A 20,413-nucleotide genomic window follows, 5' to 3' on the forward strand; every position below is an offset into this window, starting at 1 on the left:
TTTCTTTCTCTAAGACAAATGATAAGTATATGTTTAGGAGAACAATACAGTCAAACTCTATACAATGTTACCGAGGAGTGAACTAGCAATGATGATCAAATAAGCTATGGATCTCTGGTTCCCTCTGAAAACTTCTTGTGGTTGTAAAGCAATAATTTTTCCCCAATTTTATTCAGAAATAATTGACATACATCACTGTATGAGTTTAAGGTGTACAGTGATGGTTTGATTTACATGTGTTGTGGAGTACCCCAATAAGTTCAGCTAACATCCATCTTCTCATACAAATACTCTAAAAAGAGAAGAAGGAAGAAAAGAATAAAGAAAAAAATTTCTCCTTGTGATAAGAACTCTTAGGATCTACTCTCTTAACCTCCTACCTATTGTATATCATACAGCTGTGAACTACAGTTATGTTGTACACTACATCTCTAGTACTTAAGAAATAAAAAAGTCTTTGGCTATACTAGTAGTACTTCTTAACTCCCCCTCTCTTACCCCCAGTAGAGCCCTGTGGCTTCCAGAAATTCTTAGACTTTGTAATAAAGTAGAAAGTGCCATAACTGACATATACATGGCATGGCATCTATCAAATCAAAGAAGAGACAGAGACGCCTAGACCATTCATGAGATCTGGGCAGTCTGACCATGCAATCAATACTCAGAATATGATAAATGTAGGCGTTCATGGTAACAATTTATTGTAATCAAGTACTATTGATACATTTCTATTTGTTCCTTAGCTATGGAGTATTAGCTTGATGTGGACATCAGTCAGGATCTGAAATTTGGTCAGTTTCCAACTTGAGGACATTTAGAGGGATGGAATTTACCACATGTCATCTAGTGGGAACTTCCCAATTGTCCCCAGCCTGGGCCATCACCCTTCCTCTGCCCAGAGGCGTCACTGGTCAGCCTTCACTGAACCAACCTTCCATTTACTAGCTGCAATTGTGTTCCAGTTACATAACTACAGTCCCTAAGGAACTACGGCTCCTCTTCTGCTGACTGAGTACAACAAGAGAACAAACACCTTATAATTGTCACGAGCTTTTGAGGAGCTGTTGCATGTAGAAGTTTTAGTGCAGTGGTTGGTACATAATAAATGCTCAATAAATGTTCCCTATTATAATCATTATTGCTGTAATTAATCAAGCCTATTCCTATGATAGTTCTATTACTATCTACCCACCTCCCTAGCAATTAACTAATTTTTGTAAGTATATTTTATAAATTTAGAAACAATATTTGGAATGAATGATTGCAAATGTCCAAGGACCTTGTAATAAAAAATATATATATATATATATTCTCCAATGTTGGGTGTTGCTGATGTGCACGGGAGAGAGGACCTGGGCTTCAGTGATGACATTCTCAAAAGATATGAGGCCTGGGTTGCCCACATTCTATATTTCCCTTTAGAAAAATCAGCAAATATGACCACCATGGGTGCAAGGGGAGCCTTGAGGGGGAAGGCATACGAGGGAAACAGCTGGCTGCGTGTGGTGGGCAGCTGTCCATGTCTGCCCTTGAGATACCAGAGCAAATAGGTTTGGCTGCAGGGAACAAGAGCCAGTGACACATCAAAGGTATCTTGGGCATTCTGTCAGCACTGGGCAAAGTCCCCCCTCTGCTCTAACCACCCCACTCTCAGCAGAGGGCAGCAGGAATGTGTGCATGTGGTGACAGAGGAGTAACTGCTCATCCTATTGTCTCCAGAGGTTTTCAAGGGCAAGCTCTCATTCCTCAGCCCATTTGGCCTGATCAGAGGGAACTGAGTTCTGGTGCAGAGAGATAGAAGGACCAAGGATGTCTTGGGAGGACAATGACCTTTTATACTGCACACATACACACAACAATTACTGCCGTGGAGGACACAGCCCACAAATACTCGGCTGCAAAATAAATGTACTCTTAAAATGATAGAACATTGCATGTGATATAAACTATGCAAATCCTCACTGAATAACTTGAACCAAATGGAAAGGAAAACAGCACCAATGCTCTCCACAAAGGTGAGCTGGAATGTTCCATGTTGCATTTTACTCCTGTGGCATCAAGGTGTCTAGAGATAAGGTGGTACGACTTTCCCTGTCTCCAGGGACCTTTAAACAAATGAGCTGTCTTGTGAAACAGTCCCGGGATGCCAACTTTATAAATAAATATTAAAATGCTTCTCCTAGCTGTATAACTTAAGAGGTTGAGGACAGGGGTGGGGAGACATGAGTCCAAACATCTGCCTGCTCTTAGGTAACAAGAGCTCAGCTATTAGACACTATAGAGTATTATGAAGGCTGTCTTAGAAGTTATACTGGTGTTCTGAGAATAACTACCAAGAGTGCATGGAGTCAGACATCCATAAAGAAGCTTATTATTCTGTCCCACATGGATGAAACTCGTCCAAACAATCCATATTTAGTAGTAACCCTGAAGCTGACTAATTTGTATGCACTGTGACAGACCTTACCTTCAGACCTGAAATAATTATTAGAAAGTGAAAAAACAGACATTCCTTTTGGGAAGCTGGAAGATGGCTTTAGACTCTAAGTTGCCTCTAGACAGATGACCCATAAAAATAACTCTGGAGGCTATTTCCTTACAACGAGCGCATATAAAATCTAACGGTTACAGACTGTGCCTCTCTCATGTGTATTTTAATTAAAGATTTAAACTGCTAAGAGACAAAAACTGAAAACCTGTACATAATCCATCTAATTTTGCATAATTTCTCATTAGTTACACAGCTGATTGCTACCCTGCCTGACCCTGATTTACATGTGATATGTGCATGTGCTCCGGCTTCTGGCACACACCGCGCTCTGGCTGGGTACCCATGTGCCTCTCTCTGAGTCACATGTGAAAGCACAAGGTTCCCCGCTGTATTTCAGGAGAAGCCCATTCGGACAGAAACGGCTCTGTATTGATTAGGTTCATTGAACTCAAGTTGTCGGGGAAGCATGATTTTTGTAACAACAGTTGTTTCTGGCCTTCCTGTTTTAGGTTTTTGTCTAATAAGGGGTGAGAAGACATATATTCACATGCATCTAAGGAGAGGATTATGCAAATGAAAATGACTACATCATGTAGCAATCAGTGGTGTCATTTTAACGATGGCAAGGCCATAGAAGATAAAAAAGAGCAAAACCATTTACTGCATGAACAGTTACATTTGCCCACACGTCCCCTTGAATATACAATGATGAAAATATCAAATTTTTAAATAATAGATCTGTCTGGTTCTGAGGTTAGGAGGGAGGAAGCAATGTAAATGCTCAGACTTTTTGAGTTTGAATCAATATTTCCTTTTCCTCTAAATGGGCTTTTCAAAAAAAAGAGCTGCAGAGTTAAACACGGTGCTACCCCCTCCTATCTAAGGTTGTACACAGGTCCACCAGTGAGGGCAACGGCACACTCACATGCGGGGGGGCACACACGTGGGTAGTGACTGAGTATAATCAGGACAACCACAACTATGACAAAGTAAAGCCAATCCCAGTAAAGTCCCAAATGGATGATTTTCTCTGGAAATAAAAAGAGAAAACACGCAATTTTGCCCAGATTGACTTTTGCACCCATTTCATGGCTGCTACATATGTGTTCCTTCTAATATTCCAATCTCATACCGGTTGTAAAGTGCTGAAATAGGACAGCCATCTTCTGAACTACATAAGGGCTTTGTTTTGTTTTTGTTTGTTTGTTTTGCCTACGTGTGTGAAAAAGAATGGCTGAGTCACACCCTGTTCCTTCCCCGTTGGAGCAGAACCACCTGGGCTTGTGCCAACAGTTATCCTTAGAGGGATATACACTTGGATGTTTCAGAGACAGGGGAAGCCTTTGCATCAAGAAATACCGGACACCTGAGCCCTTTGGTGACACAGTGCGCAAGTGTTTCTGCCAAGCAAGGGGCATCAGTGGGCTCACACACAGCGTGGGAAGCGAGAGGGGCCTATGCACAGGAAGTGAGCACATGCGACATTGTTTACCCCAAAGCACAGGTCACACTTTCTCTTCTCCACCTACCTGATGTTACAAAAGCTCCTGTTCTTTCTCCTCTTCTGATACCTTCCTGAACCTTTGCTTTAAATGAGTGGGAGCTGTGAGACAGCTAGAGAAACTGAACAGAGAGGGGGCAATTCAGTGTTGGGGAATCATGCTCCTACCCCTACAGGGAAATCGCCCTAACAAATAGAGGGGCAGCAAGAGTAAGAGGTCCTGCCCATTGCCAAGCAAAGCACCCAGAACCCCGGACCCAACCAAGTAGGCACTCCCTCAGCTCTCATTATAAAGACCCTGCTGCAAATCCTTTCTTTCAGGAAAGCCGCCTCAGGTGGGGAAACACTAAACACAACAGACATACAATGACTAGGGGGCCCCATTATTCATGCAGACATTTGTTTCATCTGTATTAGTTCTGTCCTCTCCATTTTTCTGATCTGGGCCAATGCGGTCTAATTTTAGTCTATATCAAGTCAGAGAGAAACCAGAATGTTAAAGGTTCACTACTGAAAAAGACTTTACTTTCAGTAAGGAGCTTTTAAAAAAAGTACTTGTCTTAGCAAATTTGCAGGGTTTTTTTGGTTTTGTTTTGTTTTGTATTTTTTTTCTGAAGCTGGAAACGGGGAGAAACAGTCAGATAGACTCCCGCATGCGCCCGACCGGGATCCACCCGGCACGCCCACCAGGGGCTACGCTCTGCCCACCAGGGGGCGATGCTCTGCCCCTCCGGGGCATCGCTCTGCCGTGACCAGAGCCACTCTAGCGCCTGGGGCAGAGGCCAAGGAGCCATCCCCAGCACCCGGGCCATCTTTGCTCCAATGGAGCCTTGGCTGCGGGAGGGGAAGAGAGAGACAGAGAGGAAGGAGGGGGGAGGGGTGGAGAAGCAAATGGGCGCTTCTCCTATGTGCCCTGGCCGGGAATCGAACCCAGGTCCCCCGCACGCCAGGCTGACGCTCTACCGCTGAGCCAACCGGCCAGGGCCTTGCAGTTTTTAATACAGTATTTGTGTGTATGTGTGTGTGTGTGTGTGTGTGTGTGTGTGTGTGTGTGTGTGAGACAGTGACAGAGAGAGGGACAGATAGGGACAGACAGACAGGAAGGGAGAGAGATGAGAAGCATCAATTCTTCATTGCAGCTCTTTAGTTGTTCATTGATTGCTTTCTCACATATGCCTTGACTGGGGGGGGGGCTACAGTAGAGCGAGTGACGCCTTGCTCAAGCCAGTGACCTTGGGCTCAAGCCAGCGAACTTGGGTTTCAAGCCAGCAACTTTTGGGCTCAAACCAGTGACCATGGGGTCATGTTTATGATCCCACACTCAAGCCAGTGACCCCACACTCAAGCTGGTGAGCCTGTGCTCAAGCTGGCGAACTTGGGTCCTCTGCATCTCCGTCCAACACTATCCACTGCACCACTGCCTGGTCAGGCTATAATACAGATTATGATTATTGATGATAATTGTTATGCTGTGCATTCGATTTCCAGGACTTACTTATCCAGTTGCAAGTTTGTACCCTTAACATCTCTCAATCCCTTTACACACCACAAGGTTCTGTAGATCTTTGTTAAGGTGGTAAATTATATTGCAATATGTAAGTGTATCAAATCAACATCTTGTACATCTTCAGCTTATAAAACCTTGTATGTCAACTATATCTCAATAAAATTAACAGTACTTTTATATGATATCTGATCTGATTCAGATAACAAAATTTGAAGTAGGAATTCTAGAATTTATTTTTAATGAATAATAATAATTCATTGAACTATTAGTGATAATTATAAACTGTTGGTGATAATTAGTGATAAGGCTGGGAAAAGGGAAGTAATCCTTCTAAACATGTTCCAATCTTCGAATAATATTTCACTTGTTAAACATGTCTAAAAATTGCCTCTTGATCTTTTATTGTTCAGGTATGATCTCAACCATCCTGAAATTCTTCTAGTGATTTTGCATCAGGCTATTTTAACAACCTCAATTCAGCCCACCTTCACTTTCTTTTAAAGAAAAAGATCTCATTACCTATCAGTTACAAGCTCTCATTATTCTGATGATGCAAATGTTATAAATGAAGGTATATTCTCTTACTCTTCAGTCACTCTTAGACAAAATCTCCTAAAGAACTTAGATCCAGTCGTTAATCAAACAAGCAATCAATTGAACCGGGCCCTCACTCAAGGCTGGGCTGTAATTCGGGTCCTCACTCTTGAGCAATGATTTCTGGGCCATGATGTTCTCATGATCTCACTACAAGGACTTCTAGCTCCCAACATCCCAAATGTCATCGGTTCCAAGACTTTCTAAGTGTGACATTAGAATAGCATGATTTCCTTTGTCTGGGGTTGGGGTTTAAGGTGTTCTCTCAGGGTACAAGAGAATTTGTAGCTACTTGTTGCTGGCTATGGCGCTGTTGATTGGTGAAGCAGAGGCCCAGAGAGCATTCAGGGTACACAAGGCCTAACCTTGTCCACAGCTCCCAAGGGCTAAACTTGAGAACAGGGTAGCAGATGAGAGAAGGTGAAGTTTTGTTTTATGAGTGTATAGAAGTTAAATAAAGAGGTTTCCAAATAAGTAAAGCATCCACATATGAGTCCATTCAATACCACCTGGTTATTACGATAATAAATAATGACGTTTTAAAGAGTTTGGGTAGTTTTTTTTTTAACAGAATGTGCACCTGAGCTGCTCAAAACAAATGAAGCTTGTTTGGACTGGCCTACGAGAATGCTAATTCCTGGGACCAAGCACGGTGCCTACAGAGCTTTGTAAGAACCCATTATATAAAGAAAACTTTTTAACTTCTCAAAGCACTTCTACATCCTTGGCCTCATATGAGTCTCCTCGGAATCCTATATTATTGGGTGAGCAGGTGTGATAATCCACATAAAACCAAGACCAGAGAGGTGAAGCGGTTTGTCTAATGTAGACAAAAAACAGGCAGCCCAGCTAAGCCCAGAACTCAGGATTTCTGATTCTCAGTTTCTTTTGTAATTAAATGTTGCTACAATAGAATTGCTCCTACAAGCCAAATCCAAACTATGGGTTCAAAGGGAGGCAGGAAAGAAGCACAGAAGCAGCGTGTAAGAGAAGCCTGAGCATGCAACCATTCAGTGATTGGAAGCTATCCACACAGCTCATCTGGAAAATCACAGTAAGAGAGGTTCCCCTGCAGGTGACTTTCCAGCCCTGTCAGAGCCTGACTTTACTAACTCTCCCTCTCTCTACCTGACTCTGGCTGAACTGGCAAACCGTGGCTATTCAGTATTAGTATTGAGTTGACTCACTTCCAGGACTTGCCCAATGATCCAGGAACAGGCATGCAGCACCTTACGTCCCACAGCGAAGTGGCCATTTCATGGAGGAGAATAAACTGGAATTCTCCATGCTGTCCTCATCCATTCTCCCATTCAGAATGGTGGCTGGAGGAATGTTTGAGGGAGCCTCAAGATCTGGCTGGACATGGCTTTCAGAGAGGATCATCTGGGCTCTGCCTGACCAGGAGTGCAGGTGAAGAGAAGAGAGAAGTGTTCGAGGGGAGAAGGGATGTGCGTGCTCCACAGTTCTCTTCAGGAGCGGGTGGGCTGAGCCACTCAGAAGCCCACGAGTGTCAGCTGCTTCGACTGGGCTGGAAGCCACCCCACGGCTGCTGCTGCATCTCCTCTACGGACCTTCTGGAAACATCTGATGGTGCCGGGTCTGGCCTAGTGCAGTCTGTACTCAGGGTCTTCTAGGAATGGTTGCTTCTGATGCCCTGGAAGGCTCTTCTATAACATGCCCATCATGTATAGACTCAGTTGGCCCAAAGCAGAGTACCATCCAAGCTATTGCTGTTCTTCCCTCTAAAATGCTATTATGTACTAGATCTCCTAAATATTTCATATTTTAAAGTGCTCAAGTGCTTGACTCAGAGTCCCACAGACCAGAGCAAAACCAAATATGCACATGTGCTTTCTGTTTCCAGAGCCCTCTGTACCCACAAGCTTCACATTCAGAAAAAGAAGAGCATGCTTGATCTCAGTGGCCTACCACACACTTGCATTCCTCCCTCCAGTGGATTAGCTTAAAATACCTTATTGTAGAGCAGCATTTAAACAGTGTTTACCTCTTAACTTATTGTCTAGGAATGCTCCAAATATATTACACTGGAACAGAAGTCTAGTTCTAGGTCCAGATTACCCAGCAGTGAACCACAGAAAAGCATACTTTCACCCCTTAGACTCTGCAGAGTCTTCAGACTTTTTTCATCATTCTTCAGATTTTTCTTTTCCTTCAAAACAGCAGATTTCAGATGTTTTTATAAAACATTCTCATTGTCATCTGGGTCTCTAAAGCTTCAACATGGACATTTGCCGGGACATTTTGGACATTTGCCAAAAGAGTTTATTATTAGATTTACTTCCTAGTTCTCACGACATCCCTTCTGTTTGTGCTACTCTTCACATGTTTAAGAACTAGAAGTCACTTGGGAGAAAGTTGGTGGGATTGAGAACCTTGAAATGTGGCTCAGCCCTTGGCCCCTCCGAGCTCTTCACAGCTCCCTCACTCAAGGACCAGCATGGCTGCAATATATAGTGCTCCATACCCCATAACTTGTCTGCCACTTGGACATGACCTGTGTTCCTAAATGAAGAAAAAGTGCGCAGCACATCAGCATGATGACATCAGAGGGAGGTTTCAAGGCTAGCCTCAGGGTGCTGCTGGAATTAACCTCTGTCTGTTGCAAGCATATGGGGAAGACAGGCTGGAGCAGATCACAAGTGAAGACTCAGTGGCATATTTGCCCACAAGACTGCTACAGTGGCACAGCTTACAGGGAGTGCGAGGCAAGGCACGTGTCCACTATTTCTCTCTGGATCATTTGGGGTGGGGTGGGGAATCTGCAAACCTTGAGAGGACAGAAGGCAACACTGCTTCAAAGTTATGAGTAATGAGCCATTTCAGGGGAAGGAAGATGATTCTGTCATTCATTCTGACAGGGCCTCTTACCAGAAATGGAGAAGGCTGAGAGTGGGGGTTGATGGGAGTAGGAGACACAGAGGGGACAGAGGGTGAAGACAGCCAGGAAAATGAGAATGAGAAAGTGTAATTACAGACCTTATGGAGGAACTGCTGGTAAGCTACCCTGGCCAAAGCAAAATGTTGATTGGACCAGTTTTCGGAGGGAAACAGACAGCCTTTCTGCAAGCAGATGGATGACAAGTCTCTGGGAGGAGGCTGTGTTGTTCATGTGTGAAACAGAATTAGCCAAAGAGTAAAAGCGCCAAGCCATGTATGTAAGCAGGAACCACCTGGCCTGCATGTGGTGGTAGGCCAATGTATATGCACGTGCGTATGTGTGTGTGTGTGTGTGTGTGTGTGTGTGTGTGTGTGTGTGTGTGTGTAAGATATTGGCAGCAAAATGCCAGGACCATTAAACCAAGAGGGGCTCCATTTATCTCTCTCTCTCTCTTTTCCTTTTTGTTTCCCTCTCTCCACCCAGCATCCCCTTGCTGCTTTAACCCTTCTCCACCTCCTACATGCATCTTGCCTCATGGAACCATAGAATTGAAAAACTGAAAGTAGGTAGAAACTCACAAAAGGTAAGGTCGGGATTAAGTTATCAGAAATAATCTGCCAGCAAAGGACAAATTCAGAACAAGCCCCTCTACATTCCCACCTAAAACCCCCTGTCAAGTGCATCCTCATGGACTGAATTTATTGGGGAGGAAGAGCTGGAGGAATTTCTGTGAAAGCACGTGGTCTGTCTAGGTCCAGCGGTGAGCCCCACATGGCCTTCAATGTGTGCCATGGCTCCAGCACAGATGTGGCAACATTCCTCACCAGAATTCTCATCCTTCTTTTTTAGGTTAAGGTAAACCAGGCTTCTCAACTTCAGTACCATTGCCATCTTGTACTGGATAACTCTTTGGGGTGTGTGACAAAGGGGTTGTCTGTACATTATAGATGTTTAATAGCATTCCAGATCTCTACCCAGGTCATGCTGGTAGCACCTTCCCAGTTGTAACATCCAATAATGTCTCCAGACATTGCAAAACGTTCTCTGAGTGGGGAAATCAGAACCACTGAGATAAACTTTATACAGGGTTACCCGGTTCCAAGTGGAAAACTACACTCCTGCTTCTTTATTTATTGATAGGTTTTAGAGAAAGAAGAAGGAAGAGAGAGAAAAGGGTAGGGAGAGAAAGATAGACTTGTTTCATTCATCTATACATTTGTTGGTTGCTTCCTGTATGTGCCCTGATGGCGGATAGAACCCACAACTTTAGTATATTGTGATGACGCTCCAACCAACTGAGCTATCCGGCCAGGGCCTACCCTCTGCTTCTTGCATGAAGGTTAAACATGCGTGCACGTGCGCGCGCACACACACACACACACACACACTCATAAACACACTCCCTTACACACAATATTATTACAAAGACTCTCAGAAATGGTGGTGGTCCTCATTTCTGATTTTTCATACTTTCATTCACCTGATTTGTTATAAATGCTTCTAAAACTTGAGCAGAGAACATCAAGTTTCCGCTTTTAAAAGTGACTTCAATAGCCTGCAGTGTTTAGGGCATGGAGCCTCTGGAAGCCTGGATTGAGGCACTCAGGCAGGATACAACTCCTGTTCTTTCATTCAGCTTCTGCAAAATAATGCTGCATACATATGCATGCCTTGTAACCGGGTTCTGCTAACTGTCTGCACCCAAAAGAGAAAGCAGGCACATAAAGACATTGCAAATGTACCCACAGGGCTCTGCGGTTGTTTTGAAATACTCTGATTCCTCACACGTAGTCAGTGACTGGAGGAGGGACCGGCTGTGGGCGGGGAGGCTTGCTGCACTCTGAATTATTTAGCTGAATCAAACAAACAGTTTTATGTTGCTAAATGTACCTGATATGGACTTTAATGTTCATGGACTGGGTCTTTTCTACATGTCAAGTATAGGGGCATAAAAGCACAAACAAGCCGTGGCCTCTCTTCTCCAGTATGCAGTTACTACTTAATAGTCAATATTAGGTGCTTACACACTGTTGTAAGAGCTTTACATTGACTTAACCCTCACAGCCACTTTGTGTGGTAGCTTTTACTACTAGGCCAGGTCTGCAAATGAGGGAACTAGACACAGAGAGATTAAGAATTGACCCTAGCCTGACCAAGCAGTGGCGCAGTGGATAGAACATCGGACTGGGATGCAGAGGACCCAGGTTCGAGACTCTGAGGTCGCCAGCTTGAGCACGGGCCCCTCTGGTTTGAGCAAAGCTCACCAGCTTGAGCCCAAGGTTGCTGGCTTGAGCAAGGGGTCACTTGGTCAGCTGTAGCCCCCCGGTCAAGGCACATATGAGAAATCAATCAATGAACAACTAAGGAACCGCAACGAAGAACTGATGTTTCTCATCTCTCTCCCTTCCTGTCTGTCTGTCCCTATCTGTCCCTCTCTCTGACTCTATCTCTACCACAAAAAAGGACCCCAAACAGTGGTAGGAGAAGACAGAGGGGGGGGCATCTGAAGCCAGACAGGTTCACTCCAGCTCCTGCACCTCAACAGCACACAGGGCTGCCCTTTTCTACTGAAACAGTTACGAAGCTAATCACACTAACAAGCAGACTGTGATGAGTCTTATAAACAGCAAAGAAGTACAAATAACAAAGGGATCTGGGAGCCCAAAGGAGGGAGAGGGTAGATGGCTTTGCAGTTAGAGGGTTTGTGGAGAAGATGGGTGTATGCTGGGTCTTGAAATATGGGGAGGATTTTGACGGGCTGGGTCAGAATGAGAGGGACATGTGGAAATGTGCAGGGAAGAGTTGAATTACAGAGCAAGTTGCAATTGGTTGGAAAAAGCCTACTGATGGGAAGTGGAGGGAGGAAAGACTGGGAGGCTGACAGAGGTCACCTTGGCTACCTGTCACTGCACTTGTTTCCTCCTCACTATGAGCTGAGAGGTTCCGGGGACAGGAGGGACACGTGGCTTGGGCATGTGAACCAGAGATTAAACCCTGTCCTACTGCTTCTTCCTCGTCGATAGATGTCCTCGGTTTTTCATGCAGTTTTTCTCTTTACTACTGGGAGGTTTCTCACTGGCACTGCCAAATATGCAAAGAAATCTGACGCAGGTGATAATGCGATGTTTAGAGCTCTTTTAGCATAAAAAACAATAGCATCAGAGTTTCTCTTTTAATAACAAACAGGCCGTGTGTTTCTGCAGTTTTAATCTCATTTGAGCAGGTACAAATGCCCCCACCCCACCAAAAGGAGAAATGTAGGATGGACAACTAAGCGATTCCTTTCCCGAGATCACAGGGTGGAAGGGTGTGGGAACGGGGCCCAAACACAGGTCTTCGGATTCCCAGTGGAGACTAAGTATGTCAGAGCACGCATTCAACCATGCATCCCTGGAAGGCTTGACACACAGACTAAATTACAGCGAGTTTCAGAATAAGTAAAGCAACTAAATTTGCCTGGAATGATATTATTTTTGTGATGGGTGATGAGGCAGAGAACAGAATTAAATGTGGAAAGGAAAATATATTTCTGAAGCTCACAGATGAGTTGCTTGGACCCCCTGTTCCCTCGCTTGGAGAAAAGCAGCCCAGGGTGAAGGGGGACAGGTGCCCACGACTCCATTTCCAGACGTGAGTTGCAAGTCACAAATCTCCGATATTTCTGATTTAGTTTTCCAGATGACAGCAGCTATTGAAATAAAGCTAACAGTTTATTGAACGAACAACAACAAAAAAGAAAGCATAGAACAAAAAAAGAAAAGAAAAAAGAAAAAACACCCTACTGCAACCAGGAATTATTAAAGCCCAGCCTGTGGCCCACAAAGCTGACAGTTACTAGGTGTAATTAGCACAAAGCAAGGTTCTGTGTACACACTATCTCCAGACATGTTTTTGAAACAAGGGCTTTGCCTTTTACCACCAATAACTTGTCTTGTTGTATGTTGTTACTTCCACAGATGTTCCATAATTTTTTGCATATGGCTCAGCCAAAGAAAGCTTTCTCCCCTTCCATTTTTGGGAAAGATGCAACTGCCTATTTGAGGGAGAGGAGAATGTCTAGTTTTTACATAATTTCTATGGTGATGATAGGGGTGGAGGTGGCTGGTGTGTGTGTGTGTGTGTGTGTGTGTGTGTGTGTGTGTAGTAACAAGATTCTCTACCCGATCCTGCCAATACCATTTTAGCTAACTCTCTTTACTGAGTCATTCCTATGGGATTTGGGAGTCCTCTGTATACCCAAGGTTCATGGCATTTTCTAGAATAACACATTATCAAAAGCCTTTTTAAAAAGGGTTTGAATATTTACAGAATAGAAAACAGGCAAGAGATGTGAATACATTTAAGTGGGGTTTTTCCCCCTTTTTTTTCTGGCAGTCTTTACAACTGAAAACAGCAGAGTCCTCTCCTGTTTCCGTGACCTTCCTCTGCCAGTCCAGTATGCACACATACGGTATCAGAGAGCGGCTCTGCTCTGTGCTTCCTCAGGAAGGAGGTTCTATGCGGATGTGGTTTATTTTGGGGGGGGTGCAGATATCAGAGGGGGCAGGTGAGGTGAAATCCAAGAATCCTGAGCTTTCCCAATAGAGAAATACAAATGGCTGAGGGATGGGGGAGCCAGAGCAGATTAAAAAAATATACATCTCTTTTATTACGATCCCACCAATTGAGAGAACATTCTGCTGGGGGGGGATGTCTGCCAAGGACTTCTAAGTCAGTGTGTTCTACCCGTTTTATTTTTAAACCCAAGTGCAGTTTTATTCCTGGAATGTTACAGGATTGGTGCGGGCAGAAATGGGCAAATTTACTTCAGAGGTATTTTATAACAATTTGGAAAAGACCCTCTAAAAGTCTCCAAGTACATTTCATGGGTAAATTTTCATTTCCTCTTAAGAAAGCTACCTGCTTTTTTAAATTGTTTATTACAAGTATAACTTGATTATAGTTTTGAAAGCATTTCAAAGTAATAATACCACCTATTGGGTATTTACTGCAAGCCAGGCAGTCTGATAACAATTTGTATTCTCTAATTTAACCCTTACAATTATTTATTGTGCTCACGTATGGATGAGAAACCAAGGTAGGGAGGATACCAGGGCTGAGCTCAAATCTAAGTCTTGAAAATATCAAAATCCTTCTTAAACACTATTCAATGATGCTTCCATGTATCAAAATCTGACCATATATACTACTAATTAAATAAATATGCAACTTGGCCATTAGGCTTCTATTTATTACTCTAACAGATTGGTGGAAAAAGCAGCTTCCTTTGTGTGCTTTTTTTTTTTTTTTTTGTATTTTTCTGAAGCTGGAAACGGGGAGAGACAGTCAGACAGACTCCCGCATGTGCCCGACCGGGATCCACCCGGCATGCCCACCAGGGGCAACGCTCTGCCGCGACCAGAGCCACTCTAGCGCCTGGGGCAGAGGCCAAGGAGCCATCCCCAGCGCCTGGGCCATCTTTGCTCCAATGGAGCCTTGGCTGCGGGAGGGGAAGAGAGAGACAGAGAGGAAGGAGGGGGGGAGTGGAGAAGCAAATGGGCGCTTCTCCTATGTGCCCTGGCCGGGAATCGAACCCGGGTCCCCCGCACGCCAGGCCAACGCTCTACCGCTGAGCCAACCGGCCAGGGCCTTTGTGTGCTTTCTGATGACAGAGCGATCCTGATATCCTGATGCAGCCAAAGGTGACTTTTAAAATTTGCCCAGTCTGTAGGCAGAAGTTTTGATGGTAGGCATGAGGGTGTAAAGACAGTGGCAGAATTGGTGGGATCTATTTATTTTGAAATGCCAATGACACCTGTACCAAAATTTGTTTAGCTTACCCTGAATGTCCCTCCATAGCCCCGACCTCTAAAAGTATTTATTTCAAAAATCAATTTTCTCTGTCACTATTTATTGCCACATCTTGCTTAGTGTTTCTGAGACAACGGCCTGGGAAAATCACAATGTTACATTTGTTAAATTGACCCTGCAGGGCCCTACCACTAGTACATGCATCATACCAAGAGGTAAAAAGGCAAGTCTGCCAGGCTCATGCTGAGAATATCATCATGAAACTAACAAGGATATGAAAATCTGTCTGTTCTCTAGCTCATTTGCATGAGTTTTTTCATTGGTTTTGTAGAATCTCTATACTAAATGTCATTTTCTTTTCTTTCCTAAAGCTTATTAGCCGTGTGTGATGTTTACAGCTCCAGGACCAAAGAGATTGACTAGGTAAAACATTTAAACTATATAATTAAAAAGCATATGAGGGAGAGAAAAAAGAGGTTTTGATGTAGATCAAATGTGCAGAAATACTTGTGCTGTTAAAATATGTTTTCCAAGTTTGGAAGACACGGAGGCTTCATGCATGTCTGTGCACGCATAGGCATCACCAGAAAATTTGCTTAACCTATTATTTTTTGTAACAATTCTAGAAAAAGCAGAGAGATTTGCTTATAAACTACCGAGGGCTTGAACCTAGATGCTGAGTATACATTTTATCACGATGAAATCTGAATGGAAGTCTGCCAACATCTGGGCTGACATTCAAATATTCTGAGTTTCTATGTATTCCAACCTCTTTAAAACTCTTTCAATATTTTCTGAAGCACCGCAGAGCTCAGTCCTCACCGCTCAGGGCAGAGTAACATATAGCAATAATATTCTGGTTTGGAGAAGTGTAAAGAAGGCTCTCCATTGAGCAGCAGTTAATTCACCTACAGCATCAATACAACAAATCCACGGTAGGTTTTGAATCCCAATTATTTTCCTTTGTGCATCAGATTTAGGAACTGGGTGATAAAGGCAAGTGTAGAGCAATATTTCAAAAGTAACAACCTAAATAGGAGTCACTATTTTATAGACATACTTTATGGAATAAAGCTCAGAATCGTTTGCAAGTTGTGGGGCCGCTCAGTACAGAAACTACTGCTATGAGTCACGAGCGCAACAGCTCTGCTGAGAGGCAACTGGTGACCCACACCTTTGGAATACTTCTCGCTAGCAACTGTAACACAATTAGTTGATAACTCCAAATTTACATGGACTGCAGGAGAAACAGCTGATAAATATTAAATTAGATGTTATAGTTGGCTTTGAGGAAGAAAAGGAAAATCAAATGCTCTTAGGAGACACCAGAGGATAGCAAACAAGAGCAACCAACCACTTCAAACAGAGAGATGTCCTTCCAGATTCCGCGTCTTCTCGCCACACGGAGCCCAGGTGAAGCTGTGATAACACATCACTGGGAAGTTTTAATACTACTGAGGCTATAGGCACATTCTGTCCCAATGGAATCCATCTGTACAGCTCCTTACTGTCAAACAGAATCTATCCTGTCTTAAATTTCTTCTAACCCTGATGGGCAGCAGGATGAAACAGGTTGTATTAAGCAGCACGACAGAGAATGAAAGTACGGAAAGTACTCTACACAAAGGCAGAAATGATGCTAGAGCCATAGTCTGCAGACCTAGGTCTTGACAGCTCTATCGACAATCTATTTCCAAGCCACTAATCGACCCTATGCCTCTACTTCCTCATCTCCTCAACAAGGCTCACCACACATCCTCTAACCTCAGACAAATTTTGTCAAATTGAGAACCTTACAAAAAGCACCGTGAACACAGATGCCAAACTATTATCTCATAATTCAACGTGCCTAAGTCAGATGGAGACAAGTGAAACCCCAAATTAATTTGATACCATATGCTATGAGATGCATTTTCCAAAAACCTTCAAAAATTTGCATTTATAATATTTGTGAGTTAATCCTTTCCCACATACAGAAACATGTGCAGACATCAAAACCCAGTTAAATCTTAATTATCTGGTAGAGGATTAGCCAGGGTTCTTCCTGTTTCTCCCTTTTCCTGTTGGCCATTTTTTTTAGCCTCTCTGTCAAGTCCTCCATGATCAAGCGAAGGAGATGGCATGCAAATCAATGACTCACTTTCCTCACTCACTGTCATTTCTATGATCTGTGTCCCTCAGCCTGCATTTGGCATGGGTAAGTGAGAATGTGCTATTTGTACTCACAGTTGGATGTAAATATTTGTCTGCATTGTCAAGCAATGAAGTATTCACATAAATTAACTTAATCTCTCTTTACCTTCTAATACTTCACTTACTGAATGGGAATTTTTCTAAGATCTGTTCCTTTCATAGTTCTACATCTATGTACCTGCCTGTTAAATCAGAGAATAGTAAATTTTAACCTTTCTTTGATGACTAAGGTATCAGCAATAACCATTTATTCATTACAGTGCTATGCTAAACAGCACAGTTTCCTATCTGGTTTTCAATATTCTTTATTCTCCCTTGATCTCAAGGGCCCATCATCTGATACATCACACTTATTTTCTCATGCTAGGCCCTCTGTGAAGACCGAATGAAACCAGGCACAGTCTCCATTCTCAAAGAGCTTATATTCCAGTGGGGGAGAGAAGACATTAATGACATGCCGCACAAATGCACAGGCGTATACGTGAACAGAGCTCTCAGAGGAAAGCACAAGGTGGTGGGGAAGAGCTAAACGTGGTGTGAGAAGGTCAGGGATGCTGGGCTCCTAGACAGAGATGGTGGGACTAGAGTGGTGGCAGTGCAGATGGAGGGAAGGGGGTAGATTCAAAAGATATTTAACAAATGAGGTCAGGAGGACTTGGTGACAGATGTACAGGTAGAAAGAGATTCAAGGATAATTTTTAGGCATTTGCCTTCAAAACCAGATGGGGCTGATGACTGTGATGGAGAACACTAGAGTAAGGGGAGACTTGGTGTAACGCAAAGGGTTATAACTTAAGCTTTGAACATTCCGAGTTAAGGTGCCTTTGTAATCTCCAAATGGAGCTGCTCAACAGGCAGCTGCACATATAGGTCGAAGGTTGTGGAGACACCTGGCCTGAAGTTGCAGATGCAGGAGCTTTGTGTCCACCAAAGTGCTGTGAGTTGGGATTAGATCATCTAGGAAAAAGCACAACTTGAGGAGAAAAGTAGACCAAGGACTAAGCCATGAGGAGCGCCAACATTTAGAGGTGCCGCGAGCATGCAGACGAGGAACTCCTGAGAACTGCATCGGGAAGGATGAACCAGAAGGGTAGGGGGGAAACCAGGAGGAAGCCCAGGGAAGAAGGGGTTTTAGAAAGGAGGGAATGAGCAGCACTGGCAAAGCTGTTAAAAAATCAACTAAGACAACAACTATCATTAAGAAACACACACAGCCTGACCAGGCAGTGGCGCAGTGGATAGAGCCTTGGACTGGGATGCAGAGGACCCAGGTTTGAGACCCCGAGATCACCAGCTTGAGTGCGGGCTCATCTGGTTTGAGCAAAGCTCACCAGCTTGGACCCAAGGCCGCTGGCTCGAGCAAGGGGTTACTCGGTCTGCTGAAGGCCCGTGGTCAAGGCATATATGAGAAAGCAATCAATGAACACTAAGGTGTCGTAACGAAAAACTGATGATTGATGTTTCTCATCTCTCTCCGTTCCTGACTGTCTGTCCCTATCTCTGACTCTCTCTCTCTCTCTGTCTCTATGAAAAAAAAAAGAAAGAAAGAAAGAAACATACAAAAGATCCAGTGACACAAATCACATGGAAATCACAGATGACCCCAGCAAGAGACAGGAGTGTGGACTGCAGGGAGCAAAGCCAGGTGAGGGTGATCTGGGCTGTCTCCCACCAGAGGCAGTGGAGCAGAGCAGTTGAGGATGCAGGTTCTGGAAACAGATGGTCAGGGTTCCCCTTCTGGCACCTCTACTTAGCTGTGAGACCTAAAGAATGCTACTCAATTTGTCTAGGGCTCAATTTCCTCACGTGAAAGGAAAGTAATAATGTCTACCTATTGACTGGCCCAATTATTTATTTGGAGACCAAATACATTTAAAGCACTGAGCACAGTGCCTGACACATAGTAGTTGTTAAATAAATGCTAGTCTTTTATTATTGTGATACTGTCTCAGCCGATTAATTAAATAGATAGTTATTGCGTATCTGTCTGTCAGGAACTGTAGTTGACTCGGGGACAACAATCAACAACAAAAAATTATCTGTCCTTATGGAGATAAACAAAAAGTTTATAACAAAATATTTTCTATTAAATGATGATAAATGTTAAGGAGAAAAAGAGGCTAGGGAAATGGTTTAGAATACAATTTTTAAAAGTTTGTCAAGAGAGATCTCACAGAGACAGTGACATTTGGGCAAAAGCCTCAAGAGAGTGAAGAAGAAAGCAATGTGGTGACTTGGGGAAGCCTATTTCAGGTTGAGAAAGTGAAGGTGCAAAGGTCCTGGGGTGGGATCCTGCCTGGCATGTTGGAGGAGGGGGCTAGTGTGCTGGGCTCAGTACGGGGAAGATAGTAGGAATGGAGTCAGAGGTGGGGTATAGGTGATTATATTGCAAACTTTAGGCCATGATAAAGTCTATGGTTCTTCTTTTTTTTCCCCCCCAAATATTTGTGGTAGGAAAACAGGACTGCCCAGCTCATGGCAGCCCCGACAATGATCCTCAAAGCCTGATCTTGGCCTCCAACCCTGGCTGAGGAGAAAAGAAACCCCTGCAGCCCCCTGGAGGTTCTTCTTCTGAATGAATTGTGAGACCAAGGAGAGGTCTGATCAGAGTAATGACAAGGTCTGAACCATGTTTTAACAAATTCATTCTGGAAGTTGTGTTGCAGATATATTTTCTGGAAGCAAAGGTGGAAGCAGAGAGACCAGTTAGGAGGCCACTGAAACACTTCAAGCAACTGATATGGCCCAGAGGGGTTGCGCAGGAGAGAAAAAGAGTCAAGAACAACCTCGAAGCTTTTGGCCTGAGTAAAGAAGGAGCTGCTACTTCCTAAGATGGGGGGAGCAGGTTGGGGAGAAGGTCAAGAGTTCATCTAACTGAAGACAGGTAAGAGGCAGGAAACAATCCCAGTCTGACCTTCAGAGGAGAGGCCCAGGCTGTAGAAGCTATTGGCTTCGAGAGTTTTAAGAGCTCAACAAAGGATTAAAAGAACTCTTGACAACTGAACCCTAGTGCTGTTTAATGCTATTTAGAAACTATATGTACTATATTCCTCTAATTGATCCACCTGTTAATAGGTGTACTGGCTGCTGGTGGGACTGCCAACTGGTGCCACCACTGTGGGAGCCTATTTAGCCATGGCCAAATGACAACAAATGACAGATCCCAGTGTTACATCTGTGTGCATGTGATGAGCCGCATGGCAAATGTGCATGGAAGACTTCAGTCTCCTTTACGTGATCACTATGCTCTTGGCATGTGTCAGGCACTACGTAGCTGAGCAGACGGCAAGTCAGCGGAGCCACAGGAAGCAGAGAGCCCAGAGACAGCTGGAGATCGAAGGGACAACTGATAATCTATTCACTACACTTCTGCCAAATCCCTACAGAACTAATGGGGCTCCCTGACTCATTTTGTTGTACTACTTTCTAAAAGAGAAA

The 20,413-nt window shown here is 43.8% G+C and overlaps 1 protein-coding gene and 1 non-coding gene across 7 annotated transcripts in view; both read right to left on the reverse strand.

Annotated features, from left to right (window-relative positions):
* Positions 1 to 20,413, reverse strand: part of ATXN1 (ataxin 1) — a 577,099-nt gene that overhangs the window by 98,115 nt on the left and 458,571 nt on the right. The gene's annotated exons all lie outside the window — the stretch shown is intronic.
* On the reverse strand, positions 19,415 to 19,540 carry LOC136401666 (small Cajal body-specific RNA 20). The gene has a single exon (XR_010750680.1). It is a non-coding gene; the product is annotated as a small Cajal body-specific RNA 20 (non-coding RNA).

This window comes from Saccopteryx leptura, chromosome 3, assembly GCF_036850995.1.
Source record: "Saccopteryx leptura isolate mSacLep1 chromosome 3, mSacLep1_pri_phased_curated, whole genome shotgun sequence".
NCBI classification, from domain to species: domain Eukaryota; kingdom Metazoa; phylum Chordata; class Mammalia; order Chiroptera; family Emballonuridae; genus Saccopteryx; species Saccopteryx leptura.